The sequence below is a fragment of the Mycetomoellerius zeteki genome, unplaced genomic scaffold, assembly GCF_001594055.1.
Source record: "Mycetomoellerius zeteki isolate Tzet28-1 unplaced genomic scaffold, Tzet1.0 scaffold298, whole genome shotgun sequence".
NCBI classification, from domain to species: Eukaryota; Metazoa; Arthropoda; class Insecta; order Hymenoptera; family Formicidae; genus Mycetomoellerius; species Mycetomoellerius zeteki.
The window spans coordinates 56,670-80,299 of NW_017257280.1; the positions used below are offsets into that span (position 1 = coordinate 56,670).

The 23,630-nt window shown below is 35.3% G+C and overlaps 1 protein-coding gene across 1 annotated transcript in view; it reads left to right on the forward strand.

Moving 5' to 3' along the window:
• Ntan1 (N-terminal amidohydrolase 1) overlaps positions 1-23,630 on the forward strand; it is a 59,340-nt gene that overhangs the window by 6,844 nt on the left and 28,866 nt on the right. Inside the window, exon 2 of the mRNA XM_018450807.1 lies at positions 21,661-21,786. The gene's annotated coding sequence lies outside the window, so the exon portion shown is untranslated. The remainder of the gene's footprint in view (positions 1-21,660; positions 21,787-23,630) is intronic.

Consider the following 23,630-nt stretch of genomic DNA (forward strand, 5'->3'; position numbering starts at 1 on the left):
CGGAATTAGTTTTTACGATCTCATGATTATGATCACATCAAACGTAAAGTCTCGAATAACATCTTCCTGTCTGATAACCATGTGTTGTTGAGCAATCGTATGTTTTTTGCTTCGCGAGAAAATGCATCCGACGCGAACGGTATCGTGCCAATAATTGTGCGCAACTTAAGTACACGTCGGTGCTTAAGGACCAAGGAATTGTGAAATAATGAACACTTCTCTGGGCGAATAATTAGAAAAAAATGTCCGTCATTAGAATCAGCAGTGGATGGCGTAGGCCAATTCCATTGCATTGCGACGTAGAATTGTACAATTGCGTAGTCATTTGTCTTAAGATGCATGGGACATTTTTCTCCTTTGTAATCAACGTTTCTTTACTTTTTTATAGATACTGCATTATTTTACGTCTGTTAAATTATCTTTCATCATTAAGTAACTTTTTTTTATAGTATCAAATTCTAATAAGAATGATTGATCATGGTGTTTTTGTGTAAAGTAAATCTACAAAGATATTTATATAACGATATGTGCAAAAATAAGCATAGATCAATGGCACGCGATGCTAAGGAATTCGCGATCGACTTTTAAATTGCAAATTTTTTTTTAGTTATGATAGATATTCTGTTCGTTAAAGTCGTAAATTGAATCTTGAAGTTATTTCATATTTATTGTTAAATGTATGAATTTTGTATTTATTCGCATTTGTAAACAATATGCGATTTTCAGTTATATTAATACAAAAATGTGATATTGATTTAGTAATCTCGTTACGCTCTCTCTTTTACACCGGTGAATTGAATGCAAGAATATTGCACAAATTCGCGCGATAGTAAACGAACGCGGACCGTGATTCGAATGTTGGATATATACGATCGCTGCGGATGTTGCATAAATAATAGTATTGCGGTTGACACTTTTACAATATCTATCATTCATGTTGGTATCAAGGTAACCACTCCTTTCTACGTCATACGCGCTGCTCCGCATGGCGCAATTTCCTCTTAAGCTTCTTTAAAAGGCTAATGTACGCCTTTTTTTTTTAATTTTTATTTACTATTCACATAGGCATAATGCAGATAAATATGATCGCAAATTACATATTTCATGCAAATCCGATGATAATACAAGATGTAGATATTCATTAGATAGGCATTAATCTTTTTCCAACACGGAAAGAACAATTTTACTGATGTATCTAACAGTTTAGAAAGGTGCAGATCTGAAAATAATTTGATTGGACCATCAAAATAATTACGTAGAAATCTCAAGCACGATAAGCAATGATGCAAAAAGTTTTGGAAACATTCTATTAACCAGTTTGAGCGTTCTACATAATTATTTTGATAATAAGCATGCAACAAAATTATTTTCAGATCTGTATCTAGCTAAATTTTTAGATACTTTAGTAAAAAATTTTGTGAATATATAAACATATATAGCATATATTTTTTCATATTTTTTCATATTTTTAATAAGTGTGTGTCTTTAATTTTTCTGTTTCTTCAGTCGCTATATATAAAACGATGATTAAAGAAATTTAATACAAAAATACAGAAGGCATCGCACGCTCGTAATAATTCTGAACATCCACGATAGCGGACGATCGGAGTTAAGATCCCTTTCCTCGCGGCCTTCTCGAGGGGACGATAACTCGCGTTAATTTGACAGTTAATTAGCGCCGATCGAATCGATCGCGGTACGGTTCACGATGCACTTCCGCGATTAGTGTTTTTTTTCTTGGAGTTGCCTGCTGCATTTACTTTGCCGTTTGCGATTCGCTATTAATTTCTCTACAACTAAGTATGTTGTAAAGATGAATGCTTAATGTCATATTTATATCAAACTTATTCGCGAATATAGAGAAATTCTATTTTTATTTTAAGAATTAAATCCATTTTCAATTAAATTTTCAAAATATCTCTTTGTCATAGGTATTAATGAATTTTAATTTTCGATATGACAAAGAATTGTTATTTATGATATTACTACGTAAAGAAAGATAAAAACTTTAAGTCTTATAAGATTTGTTTAAAAAATTATACTTTTCCTGAATAATTTAAGCTAAAATAATTTTGGCATTTAAGAAATTAATGGTGTTTTTTAAAAAGATGAGAAAAACAAGGATTGATTTCGATAAACAGGATTCTCGGCAGATACTCTTTAATTAATAAAGTTAAATCACCTTATCTCCCGGCTCGTCAGCGAATTTATTCGCTCGGCAATGCACACGAGATTGCAAGATTTCTTCGATATGGCACCGCATGAAACCGTGCGGCCGGCAGCGCGGCGGCGCGTTATAGCAATCCTGAAAACTTCCGTCATCGCCCGCGGCGAGTATTAAGAATGTCGTTGATTAATCCCACGTTGCCTTTTTTCAGTTTTACACATCGCCATATTCTATAAATAAAAGACGCCGCCGGACGCGGTGGTGGCGGTACTTGAACCGGTGGGTGTGCGCCTCTCTACGCGGTTCTCTATTTCTACCCTCGTCTCTCTCACGTCCCTCTCGCACCTTCGCTGAGAAAGCACTCCGGCAGTAGGAAAGCAACGATCGCGGTTAGGATCATCGGAATTTCTGATCGGAGAAATTCCTGGGATGAGAATGGATCAGCGTTGAAACGACGTCAGAATCCGGGATGCGTTTAATTAACCTTCGCGTCTCGCGTGCTGACCTTATTCAACATTGTAAATCTAACTCGATTACGAAAATTGGAACCTTTCTCGTCGTGCATTCTTCATACGAGATGTATTGTTCGTTTTAATCTATGATACACACACACACACACTCCGGACGCTGCTACGGCTTAAAAAGAAGAAGATGGTTAAAGATTCAAACGTTAATTACATGTGATTTATTTAACGGAGTTTTAAGACTCTAATATCAGCACGATGGCAAACATGTTTATTGTTTTATTCATCGATCCGGCAAACGCGCTCACTGCCGTGATCGACGTTAACAAATGATACCCATCACTGCAAAGATTAGCAACGGCAATCGGACGATTATAAACTTGTATCGTTCGATTTCGGACGCAGCTTGGATTAATGGAGGTAAATTTATGCCTAAAGTTCATTCTTGAAATTGTGATGGAAATCGAATGATACATTATATTTATTTGTTCATTATATTTATAATTATTTCATTTAGTGGAATGTTGCTTTCTTTGGGGAAAAAATTAGTTTAATTCAATTTCTTCAATTTTATAAAATGATTGGAATTGATTGGACAAATGCATGCTTGCATTGTGTTTTTTAAAATTGCGCTATAAAAATAGAATATTACGTTTCTTTTCTTGGACATTCTACTTTTATGTGCTGAAAAATTTCTACTTCTCGGAAAATTAAAATTGATCAAATTTATAAAAGAAATGATTTATTTGACATTTGACATCGAGTTCTGACGATAATTAATGTGACAAAGTAAATAAATGATATCGGAAGATAGACCGTGTGTTACACGAAAAATAAAATGTTCAGCTGATGGTCATTTACAAATTGTCATTATTTCCCGCATGATTCAATGTTGACCTAACCCCGCTGGCCACCCGGAGGCGTTTGTCAAAAGTTCAATCTTTCAAATTGATTTACGATTGTTCTCATGAATGTATGCCAAACCGGTTCGGATCTCAGGTACACTTAGTCGGTCTGAAAGTTGATAATTATCGATTCCTTGATTTATCTTTTGCCACGCACTGCCGCGTTCGCCATCGGGAAGCGTAATAACGGAAAAACGTGCGAGATTAACGGTGACGCTCATGACAAATTTTCAACCCTCACGTAATTGTTGTTTTATAAACAAACGACGAGAGTCACGTGTTTCTGATCGAATATCAAGTGAGATCTCGATGGCAATAAAATGGTCCTTCGATGATTCGCGCAAGCTCACGTATCCATATAAGTCTCTTCTCTCGCTGGACAAATCACGGCTATTACTTTCCGATCACCCTGTACGTCCGTCTTTTTATTCGAGCACACTTCTACCTGCTTCGTGTTTTTATTTCGTGCGCACATAGAGTCGGTCCACGTGTACAGGACTCTTGCATATACGTGCGCTTGTACACCGGGGACGGTAATGAACCGGGTTGCTAGCTCACTCGCGCGCGCTCGTATTCGTGTAAACCAAGAGCACACACAAACACACACATACACACATACACGTGCAAGCGAAACGTGCGAGACGGTGCACACGTAGACACGATACAAGACGAGGCTCCAGGCGCGGTCAGATTAATGAAACTCATGCGAGCAGCGGCTCTCAAGTCTCTGTAAGATACTGAGAAGAAAGCGTTACTGTTCTTCCTCGATTTCCGATGTTATCTCGTATCTCGAAATGAAAAAGGAGCACCTTTCCCACGTTAATTTTCGGGGAGAAATGTTTCAAAAACTTATTTAAAAAAGAATAACAATGCTCACGCTAAGAAAAGAATTTTGGCAATATAGTATGACTGAATTATCTACATGGAAAGTATGATTTTGTTCAAGTAAATTTAAAAATTTAGGTAAATATAGATATGAAAATAATTTTGTTCGATCAAAATAATTATGCAGAAATTCGAGCATGAGATTGCAAAAAATTTTGACATTCTAGCAACAAGTTTGAGCGTCCTACATAATTATTTTATTAGGTAGAGCAATTAAATTATTTTCAAACCTAGTTAAATTTTTAGATATTTTAGCAAAACCATCTTTTCCGTATACCTATATCTTCGAAGAGTTCTTCTCTTTCTTTTTTAACCTAAATATGCGATATTGAACTTTGAGATAATCACTCCAAACATTGTATGTACATAAACACATGCCTTAATTTTTTTTCTATATGGAAAGAACTAAAAATAAATTTGTTGAATTATAAAAATAATTATGTAGGACGTTCAAACTAATTGCTATAGATCGAAAATTTTTTATAGCATTACTTATCATTTTTTCTACACAATTATTTTAATAATCCAACACAATTATTTCCAGATCTATATCTATGTAAAAAATATTTTTTTTCCTTCAGTAAAATGATCGGTTTTTTTTTCGTATTATTTATTGGCATTCAGATAATAATGTCAAGAAACTCGGCAAGAAATAAATGAGATTCTACACATTCTATACTCTATAATGGAAACAGTTCCACAAGTAACTGACGCAGTTGTACCGTTATGCATAAATTTTGAAACTGTTGTGTACCGCTTAGAAAATACTCAAATCAGCAGGTATCTACGCGATCGCGTGGAAACCGTCCTGATCGTTACAAATCTGCACATTGTGAGTGGTAAATACACGCTGTGTATCGCGTGAAAACAGCGAAAGGACGCGGCACACCAAGCAGACGTCCATTATTGTCTCGTGCATCCATTCTCGATGATGTGTTACGTGCAAACACGCCGCTTTATCTCGTCCGAAATGGGTCGGTAATTGTAATTCGAACTGGCCCGGGCTCGCCGTTACTCGCGCGAACGTAAATCACACCGTTGCTGTACGCTGCAAGGATTCGAGATATACCGGGAACATCATTATCTGCCTCCTTATAGAATGTTTCGGTGAAACGCTCGTAGAGCCGTTCTCGCAATGAGCTGGATGCGAAAATTGCAAGTGCAACCGCAATTGAAGTGCATTAAACGCGATTCGGAAATCGACGGAAATAACTTAGGAAATATATATATTTTTTTTTAATAATTAACCTTTTATTTATAGATAGACACGATTAATATTCGCTGTCCGCGTTTCGTTTTCATATAACATTTTTTAATAATACTTGCACTAATATTTATTTCTTTGTAAGTCTTAAAAATATTTTGTAAATATATATATATTATAAATTTTATATTTCTGTTTTGTGGATTTTTTACGGAATCTTTGCGATCTCTGCTTTCAATTTACCTCCTTTGCCGTAACAATTTTACTTCGATTCGGTATTCAGAAACGCTCCGCTTCAATTTCGAGAAATACTATGTTTTCAATTCCGACCGTCTTCTCTTAGCCGGAGTAAGCCTATGCTAGTGTACGAATATGGACGCCCCTGCAACCATAACTGTATACTTTCACGTGGCCGCCGACTTTAATCGGAAGGTACTTAACCGAACCTCGGTATAGAATTATAACCAATACCTTCTATTCCCATACTCGATGCTCGCTTGGAGAGTTTCCCACGACTTTGGTCTCTGTTCTTGCTCGACGTTTCCTAACGAGAGGCAGACGGTATGCGAATTTTCGAATTTTATCTAAAATCCGGTCAACGAAGTGTTAGAAGCACAAGTTTCACCGAGGAACAGCCAGTTTCCTTGCTGTCACGATATTCTCATCAGAGAATTGCTAAAAAATTATTGACTCTTGCCACTTGGACGTGATAATCTCCTTTACACGTATTTCTATTTAAGTCTGCGATATTTCATCGAAATGTCATTTGAGAAATAGGGAAGTTGCATGTTTCACGATTTCAAGAAATTAAAATTTTTACGAATCAAGGAATCGAAATCTTATAGACGAAAAACGAACGAATTCAATAAAGCCAAAAATTATGTGTATTATACTTTTGATCGATGCTGTATTTTGTAAAATTTCAACTTTTACAATTTATCACTCCTCACTTTAACAAGTTTTAAAAGCTTCATGAATGAGTGACAGTATGCTTCTAATAGCGTTTCGCTTTTATCGTGTCTCAACGTGACTTATTGAAGCGCACTTCGACGATACTTTCTAATAATAAGGCATTACATTGTCGTAACGCTTTCTGCGTAATTATTACTTGTACTAGTGATTATTACTCACTTGTACTTGAGTAATTTCGATGCTAATTAGTCATTACGAATACTAGTGATCTACTATCGTAAATACTGTCTCTGTTTTGCTGCGATCAGTTGTAATTCAGTAAATTAGATTCGTAATTGTAATCAGTTGATTAATCTCTAGATTCTAGAAATTATACTTATCTATTAATTATTGAATGTATACATACAGAAAGGACGATTTTGCTGAAGTATCTAAAAATTTAACTAGTTATAAATCTGAAAATAATTTTGGGGATCATCAAAATAATTATGTAAGATTCTCAAATTATAATAATTGCTAGAATGTCAAAATTCTTTGCAGCGTTACTCATCATGCTTGACATTTCTAATTAATTATTTCGATGGCCCGACAAAATTATTTTTAAATTTGTATCCATAGCAACATTTTTAGATACTTTGGCAAAATTGTTCTTCCCATACGGCAACGTATGAGAACGTATTTTCGTACGGAATACAAGAGAATTCGACTCCCGGCCGAGGTAATATTTTTCGCAATAAATTTAATTACAGTTTTTTCAGCATATTAACATCTTTGAAATATGATGCCTGTTTGAGCATCGAAATTATTAGAAATTAATTTAATTCGCGAGATTACTACAGTGGTTTAATTGTGTTTATATAGTCCGGAAATTTTTCGGCGCGCAGTTTGTTAGACTACAAGTATGGTATGTATGTAAAGTACATATATAGCATATTTAGTGATTCAAGATTGAATTATTTAAGCATTTTAAGATCTAGCTTCGACTGATATAGAGTTCTAGTTTATCGATTGTGTTCTCACATGTACGGTCTAAAAATGATATTATTATGATAAATAAATATTTATTCAAAATAAAACAGTTATGTTTAAATCGAATAAATATATATGTTTACATTTAGTAAATATTTTGTTAGTACACTATTGGAGTAAATATTTATTTAAAATCTGCAAATTTTTTTCTGTATAGAGGATTAACATTTTAAATTCGGATTTGTTTAAATAGAAAGAACAATTTTGCTAAAGTATTCAAAAATTTAACTAGATACAGAGCTAAAAATAATTCTGTTGGGCCAGTAACCGGTTTGAGTATCCTATTCATAATTATTTTTATGATCCAACAAAATTATTTTCAAACCTGTATCTAGCTAAATTTTTAAATACTTCAGCAAAACTATCCTTTCTGTGATAGTAAATACTGATTTCGTGTTATAACAAAGGGCTGACCATTTTGCACAAGACGTGAAAAATTCAAATGATTAAAATCGAGCGTATCCTGTTTTCTCTCTTTACACGTCTTCTTCCTGCAATTCTAGTTGGAATCTTTACGAATTGCAGACGTGCACGCGAACCGCTGCAAAAGCGAAGGAGGGCTAAGCCACGTGGAACGCCCTCGATCAGGAGGTCTCCTGCATCAGCGGGGACGAACTCTTCTCCGGTGCTTTGAACTCTCTTGAGCCAGTCGGACCTAACTGAGTTAAGAAGACGCTGTTATAGGGCCGGCTAAAGAGAGGGTGTTAACCTTCTCTCCCGCTAGTTCACCTGCGATAGCTACTCTCGCCAGTCTCTCAACGGTACGCCATCGTTTTCCGTAACGTTTCAATTCGATACGCGAGTCCGCATCGCTTCCTCGTTGTCTGTGCCACAGCGCGAGTCGCCGAATTTTTTTACAGGCTTCGAGCACTTTGATCGGCGTGCGAATGGATGTATCTCCTAGAGTACTCAATGTATTCGGAAGCGATGGGTTAAGCTACCGCGCCGAATGATCGAGCAACTCTGTCTAGACGTTAGATTGCCGATCTAACGCGAGACGAAGCGTGACATGAGAGGAAAGTATGGGATATTAATTCTTCGACTGACGCGGCAACATGACATATTTCACGGGACTCGACTGATAGAACAAATAAAACGGGCAAGAATAAGGACACGTATACAAAAATTGCGTTTGATAAATTTATTATAAAGTTTTCGTAAAATTTTTTATCTGTAACATAAAAAATTCGGCAAACGTTTTTAAATACTAAATTACTTATTAGACATTTTTTCCATATTTTGATTGATTGATTGATTTGAGTAATTGAAATAATTGATCGATTCTCCCTCATATTTTTCACTTCTGTTAGTCTCTGTACGGAAGGGATAGTTTTGCTGAAGTATCTAAAAATTTAGCTATATAGGTACAAATCTGAAAATAATTTTGTGGATCATTAAAATGATAACGTAGAATATCGAAATTGGTTGCTAGAATGTCAAAATTTTTTGCAGCATTATCATTATATGGTTAAACAACCTACATAATTATTTTGATGGTCCAACAAAATTATTTTTAAATCTGTATCTAGCTAAAGTTTTAGATACTCCAGCAAAACCGTTCTTTCTGTATGTATTTGAATTTACCGGCTTGCCTTTTTGGGTAAGAGGGAATGCAGCTTATCTAGCATTTTACTATTTCTACGCAAGTACATAAGTTCGTCCGTAACTCTTTTTTCCGCAATCACCTGTCTCGGACGATTCGAGAAGGCGAAGCAAACCTTCACCCTTTAATCGTCTCTAATGATTGGCTCTTTATGTACATGTCGGAATTCGAATATGCTCGCGTGTGCACGCTACTTTGTGGCAATTGACAGGTTCTTAGATAGAGGCTTTCGATAACATTACGGACCCATGTTTCTCTCTACTCGTTTGCGCACGAAGATCGATTAACATGCCGCGATCAACAATGAGAACGATGATATTCCGATGAATTTGACGAAGTAACATCCGGCTTGTACATGTGTCTCTTCATACGTTGCAATTATGATGATTCATTCCCCAAAGAATCGTCTTTCTTTATGGAAAATTCTCGCCGCGGATGTATTAAATTTAAATAGCTAAGGTAATCCTTAAATTTCTCTGGCGTTTACGTAAATGGTACGAGTGATATCAATGCCTGCATTCAGCAGAAAAAGCAGCTTTATGTGTGTGAGACTGTTATAAGATTTTTTAATATGTTTAATTGTTGCCTCTTCCTCAATGAATTCTAATATGTATAAACCAATTATATTAAAGAATCTCACAATAATTAAAAATTTTTTTTGCTGAACACATTGGTATCAATTGATATAGTCGGTGATGAATAATTTAAAAAAGAACAAATAAGATTTATTTATTATAATAAGTTAAACAGGGCAACAAAATTAAAATTTTTAAAAGTTGTTTTAAAAATATATATTGATTTTATAGAAATTTGATGATTCAAATCCGAAAAAATAATCTCAAATTTGCTCCATTACCCACAATTCTTTTACAACAAAAAATTAATTCTTAGAATATATTTTTAAAATATTTACAATAGATTACAAAAAATTTACAAAAATTATATACAACTCGATTATTTACATTTAAAAGGCTTAGTAGTTCCTTCTTCTTTTGCCAAAGTAATTGCATCTGTAGTTTTTCCTTTTATGTCTTGTTTTTCGATTTTTACGCTGATAACATCCCATTTTCATGGGAGAGTATATAAATTTTTTCATCATTCAGTATTAAATCCACATTCATATTTTGTAGAGCATAAGAAAATTAAACGTGTAAAATAACTGTGTGCTACAATATTTTTATTATGTTTTTCGAATTTAACACATATAAATTACAATCAGAAATATAAATGTATCAAAAATGTAATCAGAGCATGCTAAATAAAAAAGCAATATAAAATTGATAAAATGAAATATAATAAAAAAATTATAGTCTTAAAAATATACTGCTGTTTTTTTTATCTCTTTAATGCCATTTTTCTCAAAATTAGTGATAGCTAAATTAGACAGCGCATTCGTATTCAGCAAGCAAGAATACATTACAAATAACTAAAATAGTTAAAACAATTGTTTCCATGTTGCCCCGTGTTATTGATGCTTCAACATTAATGCTTCGTGTGAAAAGATCAAATTTCACAATAAATGTCGATATTTATTTTCCAGTACGGAATAACTTGTACAACTGTCCGTTTTTATTTTTCAACTCGGTTCTTTCAAAATCCTCATCCTCGCGCTATCTATTGCGGATTTTAATACCTCGTCCGTAATCACGTGAGATCTTCGTACTCTCGGTAGGATCGGCAGGAATTTTCGAGCCGCCAGTTATCGACGAGCAATTTACGTTATTCGCGGCTGAATAGTTGGAATTTTAAGCGCAATGCGCGGAATCCCGTGTGCCGGTTTCCACGTTCCGTATTTCGCGTATCAAGGGACTCTACATCAGACTAGGTTAATCCGGTTGGCTATACGAGGAACCGAGGCGCAAGGAGAGAGAAACAGAGAGAAACTTATAACCAGAAAGCACACAGAACTTCTCTCCTGTGTGGAGCGCACGCGAAACGAACGGTCATGTATCCGCACATAAATGTGTCTTCTAGCGAGAGCCAAGAATAGTGAACGTATATGCCGTATGGACCGTACAGCATTCTGCACGGATTCAAGCACTTATAGGTTCTGCCGGTCAGAACAAACCGCCTTGTACCCATATTAATTGCTAAATTCTTTCTGTCAAGAAGCAAGATGTATTTCAAACGCGATCATGTTTGTCTCTCGAAGGGTCCATTTATTTGAAATATTTTCTTAATTCTGATCATATTCATTCTGAAATATCCTTAATTGGTATTCGTGGGTCCAATGTACTTTAAAATAATGTAACCTTATTGTTTAAAGTTAATTAAGTAATAAAGTAATTGATTTTTTTTATTTTGAAGATCAAAATCCGCGAGGAATAAGATTATGTACACCAAAAATAATATTCTGCCGATAAGCGGGGAATTCTTCTTAGCGTTTCCTCTAATTGTAAGCAAAAAATCTTACATTAATCTTACATTAATCAGGTGCGTGTATTTATAACATGTATTCATCTATAAAAATGAGGACATATGAGCTATGATCAAAAATAAATTCCTCTAGAGAAAATTCTATTATAATAATTTGAATAACCTTTTGAAACAAGAGGATATACAAAATACTAGAGGCACGCTTATTTGTTAGAAGAAGTTTGTCATTTACGTGCTACCGTAGTACGCGTGCATGTCAGTACATGCAAAACATTCTTCTAGTATTGAGAGGATTGCAATCTTAAATCCAGTATATTATGGTTATACGAAATTCCTTTACTTTGTAGAGTATCCTCTTGAGGTCATAAATGGAAAATCCTCTGACATTAACACGGAACCGCTAAATGGCAAAATTTTTTTTTTTGGGTGTAGCTTGAAGTTATATGTATAAACTTCTCAAAGTAGTTATTGTTGTTATTGTTATAAACAATTTCTCACAACATTGAAGAAAATGTCCGAATCCATTAATTGGAATCGCGAATACAATTAGGGTTAATGAAGTAAAAGTCAATTTTCGCTTCTTTAGACATCTATCGGAAGCGTTTTATTAAATAACAAATTTTTATTTAATTTTATTTAATTTTAATTTGAATTAATTATTTTACTTTTGGTTCTCTCTCTGTGAATTACCAAAATTTGTCTAGCCTTGCTTTCTCGCTCCATCTTAGATCATTTTAATTCGATATATTATAACATAAAAATTGCAATTATGATCTCTTCATACCCTGTGATTTGCAAACATTTACAAATTGGAGCTATTAAAGCAATGGAATAAAATAACTTCATGCTTGCTACACATGATTCACGCTACTTCAATGCCTTTAATCTAAGATATAATACGGCGGTTTCATTAGCTCGGTAGATATTTAACGCGAGACTTTAACATGGGTATGTGAACTGTCAAGGAATATACGTGTGTATGTACGTGTGTCTACTACGTGAAAATTATTATATAGCACACGCATGCGGAAAGTCCACGCGGAATGCAAATCAAGGTTAAAAAATATATAGCATCTGGACACTGAATGTGTGTCGGAAAAAGTTATACAGACACGATTCATGTGATGCAAATTCAAATAAATAAGATAAAATTACAGATAATTAGTCACACAGGTATTAATTATATTAGAAAAAGAATCCGGTTGAATTAAAATTCTGGTTAAACCTTTCATAATTCTAGTTGAAATAATTAGAATTCTAATTGATGTAATCAGAATGTTTTAGTTCTCCTCCGTTCATTTTCAACCGGAAATTGTTCTCAGTATCTTTTATGTTACACGATTTTCGCGAGATCTGTAATCGGTTGCTTTGTAAAGATACGCGTATTTTTAATAGAATATTTAAATGTTAATACATTTACTGCATTCAGACGTTTGACAGAAAACTTGGCCGACTCGAATGGCCTTGTTTCTAGCGTACGCAAACTAGGAACGTAAAGTAGGACATAGCGCAATTGCAACTTTAATTATTCACTGGCTTGTGAATTTCGTCGTTTAAATTGCCACTTTTTCAGTGCCGCGATGCACCTGCGCGATGCACAAGTTGCAAGTGCATCCCGTATATAGTATATAAACCGCGTTTACGCTATCTTAAGGGTAGGGCTCCCTCAGTGTTACCGCAAGAGTTCGTATCGCGTACATTAATCTTTATTGTATAAACTTCGTGTACCTATAATTTCACGTTGCAATTTGCTGCGTGAAGATGCATAAGTATAATCATGTCTTGTATTTCGCGGCAACGTGTGCATTATGTATTTACGTGTACATGCCATCTTTAAAACGAGATAGATAACATCGCTTCTTTTTGATTATATGCAGCTTAAACGTCATCCTTGTGAATCTAACAATCCATTTAACTTGTGTATAATACTTCAATGTTTAAAATATTAAAATATTGTAGCCCAATCTTAATTTTCGAATTCAATATTTAATTGAAGCGGTATTTTTTATACTGATAAAAATTATTTGCTTTCTCAATTTTATACTTTATTAAAACTTGCATACAGTTTATTTTATGAAAAAAAAACGCAGGTTAAAGCTTTGTCGATTAAAATATCTTGTATAAAGCGGTTCTGACAAAACGAAGAGAGCGAAGAGAGATTTTTTCATTAATACAGAAGATTTCTACAATAATGTTATATCTTAATACACGTTTTCGAATTTATTGACACTCGTTCTCATCGTAAGATCTCCAATCACGCACTTTGCGTATGTGGCTCACTTTTTTTACGGCTGTGCCGATCTTCTTTCGTAAACATTTGAAAAAGAGTCTGGTCGCATTGGAATTCTAGTTGAAAATGAATAAATTAAAATGTTCTGGGGTTGAATCTATTATAATTCTAGCCAGAATTCTGATCGATATGATTCGAATCTTCTGGTTCGTTCATTTTCAACCAGAAATTTTTCTCGGTGAACGTATGGAGAGAATTTTTTCTTAGAATTTACCCTGAAAATATGACAAGCGTGGGACAACATTGTATTTCGAAGAATTTTAATGTAAATCTCATTCATTAATAAAATTACAATGAAGTATAAAATAAGTTTGATCAATTTTACTGAAGTGCATGGTAAAAATCTTTAAAATATTGTATTGTACCACAACTATCATATTTTCAGGGTAAATTTTAAAAGAAAATCTTCTCTCCTGTACAGATCTCCTAACGAGGCGGCGTTTCAACAATTAACCATCACTGTTCTATCGCGATCTAACGTCAAAGTACTCGATGGAAATCATCAGCGCGTCCCTCGTTTCGACACGCCTCAGCAATGGTTTTCATTTCTCACGATGAACAAACGAGTGACCATCGCGCTCGAAAGTCGCGAGTGTGCATCCATCCCGCGGGGGTATAGAAATCTGCACCCACGCGCGATCTTAAACGCGGCTACGTACTGGATGCTCGGGACACTATGTACTATGTACGATATGTACGTGTGCACATATACAGGCTTACAGGCGCGGCCAAGTGCACCTCTACCGGTGTACACGGTGTACGCTGCATGCACGTATGTAACACGGCGCGTCTGTGTCGGGAGAGGAGACCTGGCAACTGGACTCCCCCTGGGGGCCTACATAAATCAGAAACTCAGGTTCAGGCCTAGCCCGAAGCACGGCCAAGCCAGAAATTTAGATGCACCGGGTGTCCCCGAAGTAATTTCCTCGCGAGGCGAGCGGGTGGCCCACGGAATTGGGAATTAGGACGGCGCGTTCACCCCGTTGCTCATCCCGCGCTCCAGAGTTTCGTACGATAATTTCAACGCGCCCTCGTTGCCGGCCGTAAATCAACCGGTGGGTTAGATACATACACTCGATAGAATCGTGTACGGTGACGCTGCTAATTTTTTGCTAGATATCTCGTTATTTGTGCGTGCTAACGATAAATTGCTGGCTACTTGCTAAACGTGTACTTTTAATACCGATACTATTAATAATTATAATTAACATTATCTCTGAATAGTTATTAAAAGTTCTCAAAATTCTTTCGAATAAAATCTCATTATTCTAAAAAGAGAGTTGTGTGACTCAATTTTCAATCTTTAAAAATGAGATTTCACTCTTCAGAATAACTATTCACTCTAAACATTTTAGAGAGAATGATTAGAAACCTTCTCGCGCTAAGAAAAACTTCATTTATTCTAATATAATTTGTAAATTAATGCAAAATAATAAAAGTCATTGAACAATCAAGAATTGTATATTGAAGTGAGGACTGTACTTTTGCATGCCTTTATTTTATTCGCAGTGCTTAGAAAATTGCTCGTCGAACATGTTTAACCAGTTCTCACATTTCGTCCGGCTTTCCTGCGTAATTTCGCTCTCATCCGTGTTTTACGTCTGGCGTTTCGTAATTTTGTTCTAACCGCAGGTCGCGATATCGAGATGTTCAATGCGGTGGTGATCTCCATCTCGATTTCACGCGGTATTGATCGGTGGATGAGAGAATGAGCATTGCGGATTTAACACCGTAGTAAAAGAAAAGCAGCTCTCTGAGCGTGTCGAAAGACACATTCATGAGATAATCAACGATGCTCGATGCGAGTCGTGCGATATCAGCTCTACGGAGACTTAGTATTCATATAATTTCTGATACACACTGCACACAATTTAACACACATAACGAATCGCGTTTTATACATTCGATTGTCATACATGTTTATAATACGCTGTGAAGTAATAAAAAAAAATGTTATCGGTATTTTTATATGAAAAAAAAGAGGTATAAAAAACATAACGTTCGATCTGATAATATCAGTTATAAATTCCATTAAAATTGATTAAAACCACCGCAGCATGAAATTCTTTCGAAATTAAAAGAAATTTTTCAGCGCTCTCTGAATTATTGATTATTGACTACGTTATTTCCTAGATGATCTCTCGCGTAAACGATATCTCGGTACACTGTGGACGAGTTCCGCGAACGCGTTACATCCAAGGGATAAATGCGGCGACCACGTGCATTCGCGGAATATATCCCATACCGAAAGAAACGAGATGCGCACACGAACATTCTGCTTTTGCCATAATGCAGGGTTGCACCGTTGCGCCCATGCTCGCCGCCCATCCTCTCGCGATAGCGGATACCGTTACATTATCGTCGATATTGCCAATAAATGCAATTGTCTCGGCTCGTGACTTTGTTGCCCTATCGCGTATCGTTAATTCGCGGAGTACCTACCGGAACAATCTTTATATATCCTCTGTTACAGCCGTCATTGCATGTGTTGCACCGCGATGGAGATTTATAATCGATTAAGAGAGCCGGGAATTGAATAAAGATTGCACGTTTAGAGTTTTTACTTTCGAGAAAACGACTCTTAATAGTAAAAAGCAGTATTGAAAATAATTCTGCATTTATTATCTTTATCGGAAATTTTTGTTAATGCGGTTGTCTTCGGGATTAAAATTATGTAGCGGATATTCGATAAAGGTCAAGGAATGCTTGAGTTGTCATATCGTTTATATTTAGATTTGATTGTTTCAAATAAATTCACATTGAAATATTTAAGCACTAAGATTCACTTTAACCGAAAATAGGATTATTTCTGTTAATTGATTTATTCTGGTTGGTCTAATTTTGAATTATTCATTATTTCATGTTTCCCTTTCAAACGTACATGTCTTTTTCATTATATATTAAATGTCTTCGCCGTTAACCGTATAAACTTTAAACTTTCACTGATTTGTAAAGAATATACGTTTATCAAACTCTATGCCATTCATTGATCTCCTTCTCCAAACATTGCTTATTATAATTATCAAAGTCTACATGACTACCCGTTTCTGCCAATATATACAGATCAACTTCTAGTTCTAAGAATTAAGAAAGGATAAAAAAATTAATTAAACTTACAGTTAATTTACCTTGATTAGATTACAGTTAATCTACATTGGTAGAAATGGACATATATTAAATCGCGTTTATGAACCTTTCGATAAAAACATTTAAGCAAAAAAGCTTGATCGTTTAATACACTTGCAGGGAATTATAATCATGAGTGAACCGTGGAATCTGCATTTTATTATCAGGGCACTCTCGCGGGAGAGTTCGTCATCAGGATCGAAGGGATCTCTCGATTTTTTCGTGCGCGACTTTCGATTTCGACCGAGGGCGCGCGCGAGCGGTCAGAGAGACGCGAAAAAAAAAAGAAAGAAAAGAAAAGTAAGAGAGACCCGGAAGGCCACCTCACATCTTCCGCGAATTTACCGGGCCACTGACTTCTTCGTTCGTTGCATAACGCTCCTTCTGTCGGCGGACAACATCGTCGCGGATGAGAGCCGCTGAATCGTGGTGTACCGGTTGTTCCACTCGTGGAATGCGGACCGACGCGCTGTGTGCGTGTTCATACTGGTGTGTGCACACACTACGTACACAAAGAGACACATACAAACAAACGCATAGTGCTGTAAGCTATTTCTGCGGTACCCCGACTACTCCAACTTTTTGTTTAACGGGTTTAACCCATTAAGAGCCAACGTCCCATTTTGGAAACAAGAGTTTCGTCTTAACAAAGTTTTACGTTACGAATAAAACAATCTCATTGAGAGATAAATAATCTTCCGAACACGCTACCTGGCTTTATTTTCAAATCACAATGCATACGTTAGACGCATACATTGTAATAAGAAACACAGTAATAAGAAAGAGCCTATGTGCCGCAGAGTTATTATGCTGCTGTATATATGCTCGCGTGCCCACACGTACATACAGACGAGCGAAAGGGATACCTACGTGTGCACGTTTCACGTGTGCCGCAGACACAAATATTGTTATTATTGTTTACGATCGAAGAGGAGGTGCATCTCTGGCGCGCACGGTGCACGGCGCGGTTTTAACTCACGTTAAGAAAGCATTGTTTGCATTTCATTGCCTATGCACCTTTGCGTAACCGCAATACACAAGCTCCGGCAGTCGCTCCGACGATCCTTGATTCTAAACGACGGACCATGTGACAGAGATGCGAAAACCGAGACGAATTTCAAAAGAAAAGAGAATCTTATATTGTACAATTCGTGAGAATATAATCATGGTAAATTGTGGTTAATTTACTTGCTCAGATTTAAAATTTAATGACGCTCCTATTACGATATTCGAAATAATATTATTGACTTCTCTAAAGCAAGCGGGCGTGAATAAATGAATGAACAACTTAGTTCAATGAGCATGACTGAAGCAAATCGTTTATTCGTGTTTGTTCATTCTCGCTTGCTTGGATCCGACTCGAAAGAGAATTACAGCAAGAATTATCTAAAGGTATTGTAGCAATAAATTTGATAGAGGCAAATATTTTCGAATTATATCACTTTTATATCGTGATAAACAAAGTTTATCACGACCGTGCGGATACGGAATAGAATACAATCTATTAATAGTAAAACTGTTACAGAAATAAAAAATCGCAGAAATGTGTACATAGAGAGAAAAATGTAACGATATAGAAAAATTACAAAATAAAAATAAAAAAATATTACGAAGAGTGTCTCAGATTGCAAGGAGAAATTTCCTGTAAAATTTGATACAATCTCTCTGTATGCATTATTAAATCGACACAACCGGTCTGATTACGACATAGAGCGACGATTCGATTACCTCGCTCGTAATGCTCGCGTGAATTTTCTAGCGCGCATTAATCAAGGGTAATGTCGCAATCTGTCTTGCGGTTAGAATTTTTTTCGATTGGCCGCACCGTGCGAGTACTCTCTTAATAGACACATTAACTTTGTGTCGGTAATCGACGATGGAAATTAAATCTTATGTTCCAGTTATAAATCATCCGGGTAACGTGTCCTCGAGCGCTAAATAAAGGACGCGATTATTCATCCGATGAAGCTCGGGAAGAAGTATCGAGTAGCGCTGTAATCGATGAATCTCGTGCATGGAATATTCATAAACGTGTCCCGCAAACTTTAATTGATTCGCTCGAATTATCGCGTCTAGCATCATGTTGTTTATCATCAATATCGCATTAATAAGATCAAATTTTTAATTGGTACGTAGATTTTTTTCTTTATATTAATTTAACTTTTACGTTTTGTGTGCACCTGCAAGCATTTATTTAAAAACTTTTTTACAAATATTTTTTATACTTTCATTAATGAACTAGTTGTTTATGATATGCGATATGCTTTACTCACTTTTCACTTACTGTTATTTAATTGATAATTTTTTATTTTTGAATAATTTTGCGATTTACTTTCTGTCATTAATTTATGATTTATATCATCAAAACTTATCAGCGATTTTAGCAGCGCGAAACTATTATCGAAGAACGTAGAATGACTGTGTTACTTACACGTAGCTACTTACAAACAATCGAAGGAAGTCGTATCTCATAAATATTATAGCGTTGAGGCCCGACTGTCAGTTGCGATCTGTATGCAAATTCAACCGCTTCATGTTTCTATTGCCACTACCCTCTAATCGAGTACTCGATATAAACAACCCTTAAATAACTATGCTAATCTTAGCGCGTCAAGATTTTTATGTATTTTAAATTTGTTATAAAAATACTATTTATTTCGATATATCCAGATTTTGAGTAATTTACTTACGTCTCTTATCAAATTGTCCTCAATGTTTCGTATTAGCTTGTTAATAAAAAATTTTCAAAAATTTTTTACATCATTGTTTCAAGATTTGCTATTTTCAGCATTATAAAAATGAATAATGATATTGACATATTATCTGTTACGCATTATCATTAACAATCTTTTAAAAATTAAAGCTTGTTAGACAATTTTTATTATTTAAAATATCCTTTTTATAGTTTTGAAAGCAAATCATTGTATTTTTTTATTTTGTTTTAAATATAAGCAAATCATTGTTTACATTTTTGTTTGCTTTCTTTTTCCTTTAACTTTTTTCTTATTGAGTATTATCTATTGAATCAGTAACCAAAACAGTACATGAAATCACATAAATATAACATGAATTGGGTATCAGATACATGAAGAAACGAGTTTTAGCAGATGCAGGGTGAAAGCGACATAAGACGACGGATTTAAGACGATTTCAACAATTTGCGTCGTAAAAATGAGATTAAGAGGACTAAATAAAGGGATAAGCAACGAGTTCGATGCAGCTTGCGACTTTTGACACGCGAGCGTTTCGACTTAGCAAATTTACGATTTCCTCGAAATCACAAGGCGGAATAAATTTAATTTGCATATTCAGAAATAAATCTGCGTGGCCTTTAGTCCCTGAATATTTTTAACAAATCGAATGTAAATTGAAATGTTTCTTACGTTTATTTCGAATTATTAAACAATACATTAATTTTATACGAAAGTGCATTGTGCTCATCTAAATGACTCAATTGGTAATTTTAAAAAATTAAACATTTGAAGTTTAGCATATATTAATGCATATATTAATGCAATAATTATTTAAGTATTCAGCATGATAAAATATTTAATAATAAAATCAAAGTGTGCTTATAATAAAAAAGAAATGCAACATATTTAGTCGTAGATTAAAATGCTAAAGATTCTCGGCTGAACGAGAAGCTATTAATTAACGTGATTGGTTTGCGCATCTGTTTTCAAACAGCTGCACTGTTTTTTTGAAGAGAGCTATAAAATGCCAAACCTACAATCCTTACGAGATCCTCGAGATCGTTGACTTCCCAAGTCATTATATCAAGTCGACAAAAACTTAGGTGGTTTAAGAAATATATAAATGTCACGATAAGACATTCTTAAACATATAATCAAAGATAAGGATGTTATAAATATGTGTGTGAGTCAAATTATAAAAGTATTGAAGGGACGATTCATCGACCGATTTTTCTCATGTACTAGATGATAGCCAGATTTGAGATGAATGATATACGGTCTCACTTATCGCAGCTTCGTTCACGCGACTCGTTCGACCACCATTGGTCACAGTCTTTTTTTCATCACGAGTTTTGGATATTATATTAGCCACTATTTACTCTCCGTCTATCGGCTACATCTAATTTTGCATCCCGTCAGCAACTATATTGTTCTGAATTGTATAAAAATTTGAACAAATTCTTATATACTTGTGAAAAATTTAATAACAAGTTACCATCATAGAAGTCGAATTGTATTTTATTACTATAATATATACTTATTTTTTACAGATTTAAATTTATCTGACAATTTTACAATTAAAGAAATCGATTACTATCTTCAAAGTCCAACATTGCCAATGGAGAGTAAATAATGTATTAATTTAATAAACTGTTTAGATGTTACAGCGTTTTAAAAATTATTTTATGATTTAGAAAGATGTGTACTCTCTAAATTCTTTGGAGTGAAGTTTCACCCTAAAGTGTGACAATTGAGACAGCCTTAAGTGACTCAATTTTTTATCTTTAAGAATGACATTTCACTCTCCAAAGTGAGATTCACTCTAAAAGTTTTAAAGATGAGTATCTATGATAATTCGTAATGAAGATAGTTCTGTATTGCATAAATCATTAATATTATAAATAATGATTAGTTTTGAATTACATACACATAAATATCTATACATATATACTCGATTTTTTTAATTGAATCTCTCTTAATCACCCTCGATGCATTTACCCTTTCAGCAGTTTCCCGCGGAGGACGTGATAGCACGGCGGACGCGCGGCCGAAAAGGCGGAAGTATCCATCGACCATGGCGGCGGGAACGTGCCAATTTGCCTGAGGAGACAGTATCCGCAGAAATCCGCAAGGTGAGTCCTCTCTGGTTCCCCTATGCTTTCGAGCTCGGATGCACGACGTTATTAAGATTTCAAGAGATACGGGAAATAAATTAAGCGGGTAAACGGTCGGAAACCGGTGAGGCGAGCTTCGAGATAAATCGAGTGGCGGAAGACGAAGACCTATGAGAGATAATGGGGAAGGGAGGGTAGGTCGCGTTTTTCAGACTCGCCCGGAGTCAGCCTCTACATCCCAACCGATAGCTTCCAATAGCGAGAGCAAGATAAGCGCAGCGGTGCAGCCTCTTCGTGAAGACACCGATCCTGACCAAAGAGAAAAAGAAAGGAAACTTCCGCGATTAAGATGTGCAACGAGGCACCCATGAATTCTGTCTAGATACATATCTGATTTGGCATTGTCACCGTCGATAATCCGCTCGTCCTTTTTTCGCGAGGAATGTGCCGAATGGAGATGTTAACTCCCAAATATACACGCGTGGAAAAAAAGATATACGCGGATACAGCACGATCACTTCTCTCGCTTTTAGACAGATTTAAGAATTTAACAATCAATCTTTTTATGAAAAAGAGTGATAGAAGCCAGTTTCATGTATATATTATAACTCATTCTTCCTTATAAAATAATACGAATGAGAATAAAATTGCTCGGATTGAAGTATTTAGCGAGTAATTAAAGAGTTAATGATTCTTTGCGTCAATAACGATCGTTAGATAATAACGATCATTATTTGTAGAGATCTTAAATAATAAGAGGTAAAGCATCGAGATTGAGTATAATATATAATGTTTGTTTCTACATTAACTTTAATCTCGGTTCAACTTACTCTGTAAGATTTTTCCTTTTCTAAATCTGAAAATTAAAAAAAGAGATAGATAGTAAATTAAACCGAAATTAAAGTTAATCTTATATTTGTAAAATTGGGACTAAGGTGAAAAATTATTTGAACCGAGATTAAAATTAAATGCATTAGTACACTGAGAAAAATGGTCTCTGGTCACCCCCATTAACCTGGACCCCCCACCATCGAAAATCAAATTCGCGATAGGTCAAAAATTTAGTGCTCTTTTGTTGCTAATTAGTTGCTCTAGAGCGAATTTTGTTGCTCCAACCGTTTAGCAGCAATAAAAAAAAATGGGGGGGGTCCAGGTTAATATAAAGCTGGACCCCCCCATAATGAAAAAATGGATATAGAGCTGCGATATCAAAAAAACAAATGCACCAGATTTTGTTGCTTTTTTGTTGCTCTAGGATAGTGCAAAGAAATATCGAAAAAATCACATTGTTAAACAAATTCCGATAAATAATCAAAACTGCATTGTCGCGCGTCGCAACGTTATGACCAAAATTTACATGTATAGAATTTGTTACTCGCAAGTTTTTGGTATCAAAATGTTCCTTGGAACATATACTATCGAAATATACCCGTTTCCGATTTTGTTGCTAACCCTAACACATGAAAAATAATTAGTTTATCAGCATCGGCGCTCGAGCCGAGCACTTTATCGTCTGAAACATTGTTTAAATAATTTGTTACTCGCACGGACGGATGGACGGACGGACGGATGGACGGACGGACGGATGAACGGACGGACGGATGGATGGATGGACGGATGGATGTTACAATAGAAAGAATTCATATAATATCTATCAACAAAAAGGATATTGGGAAAATTTAACAAATGATTTTTCATGTGTTAGGGTTAGCAACAAAATCGGAAACGGGATATTTCGATAGTATACGTTCCAAGGAACATTTTGGTACCAAAAACTTGCGAGTAACAAATTATTTAAACAATGTTTCAGACGATAAAGTGCTCGGCTCGAGCGCCGATGCTAATAAACTAATTATTTTTCA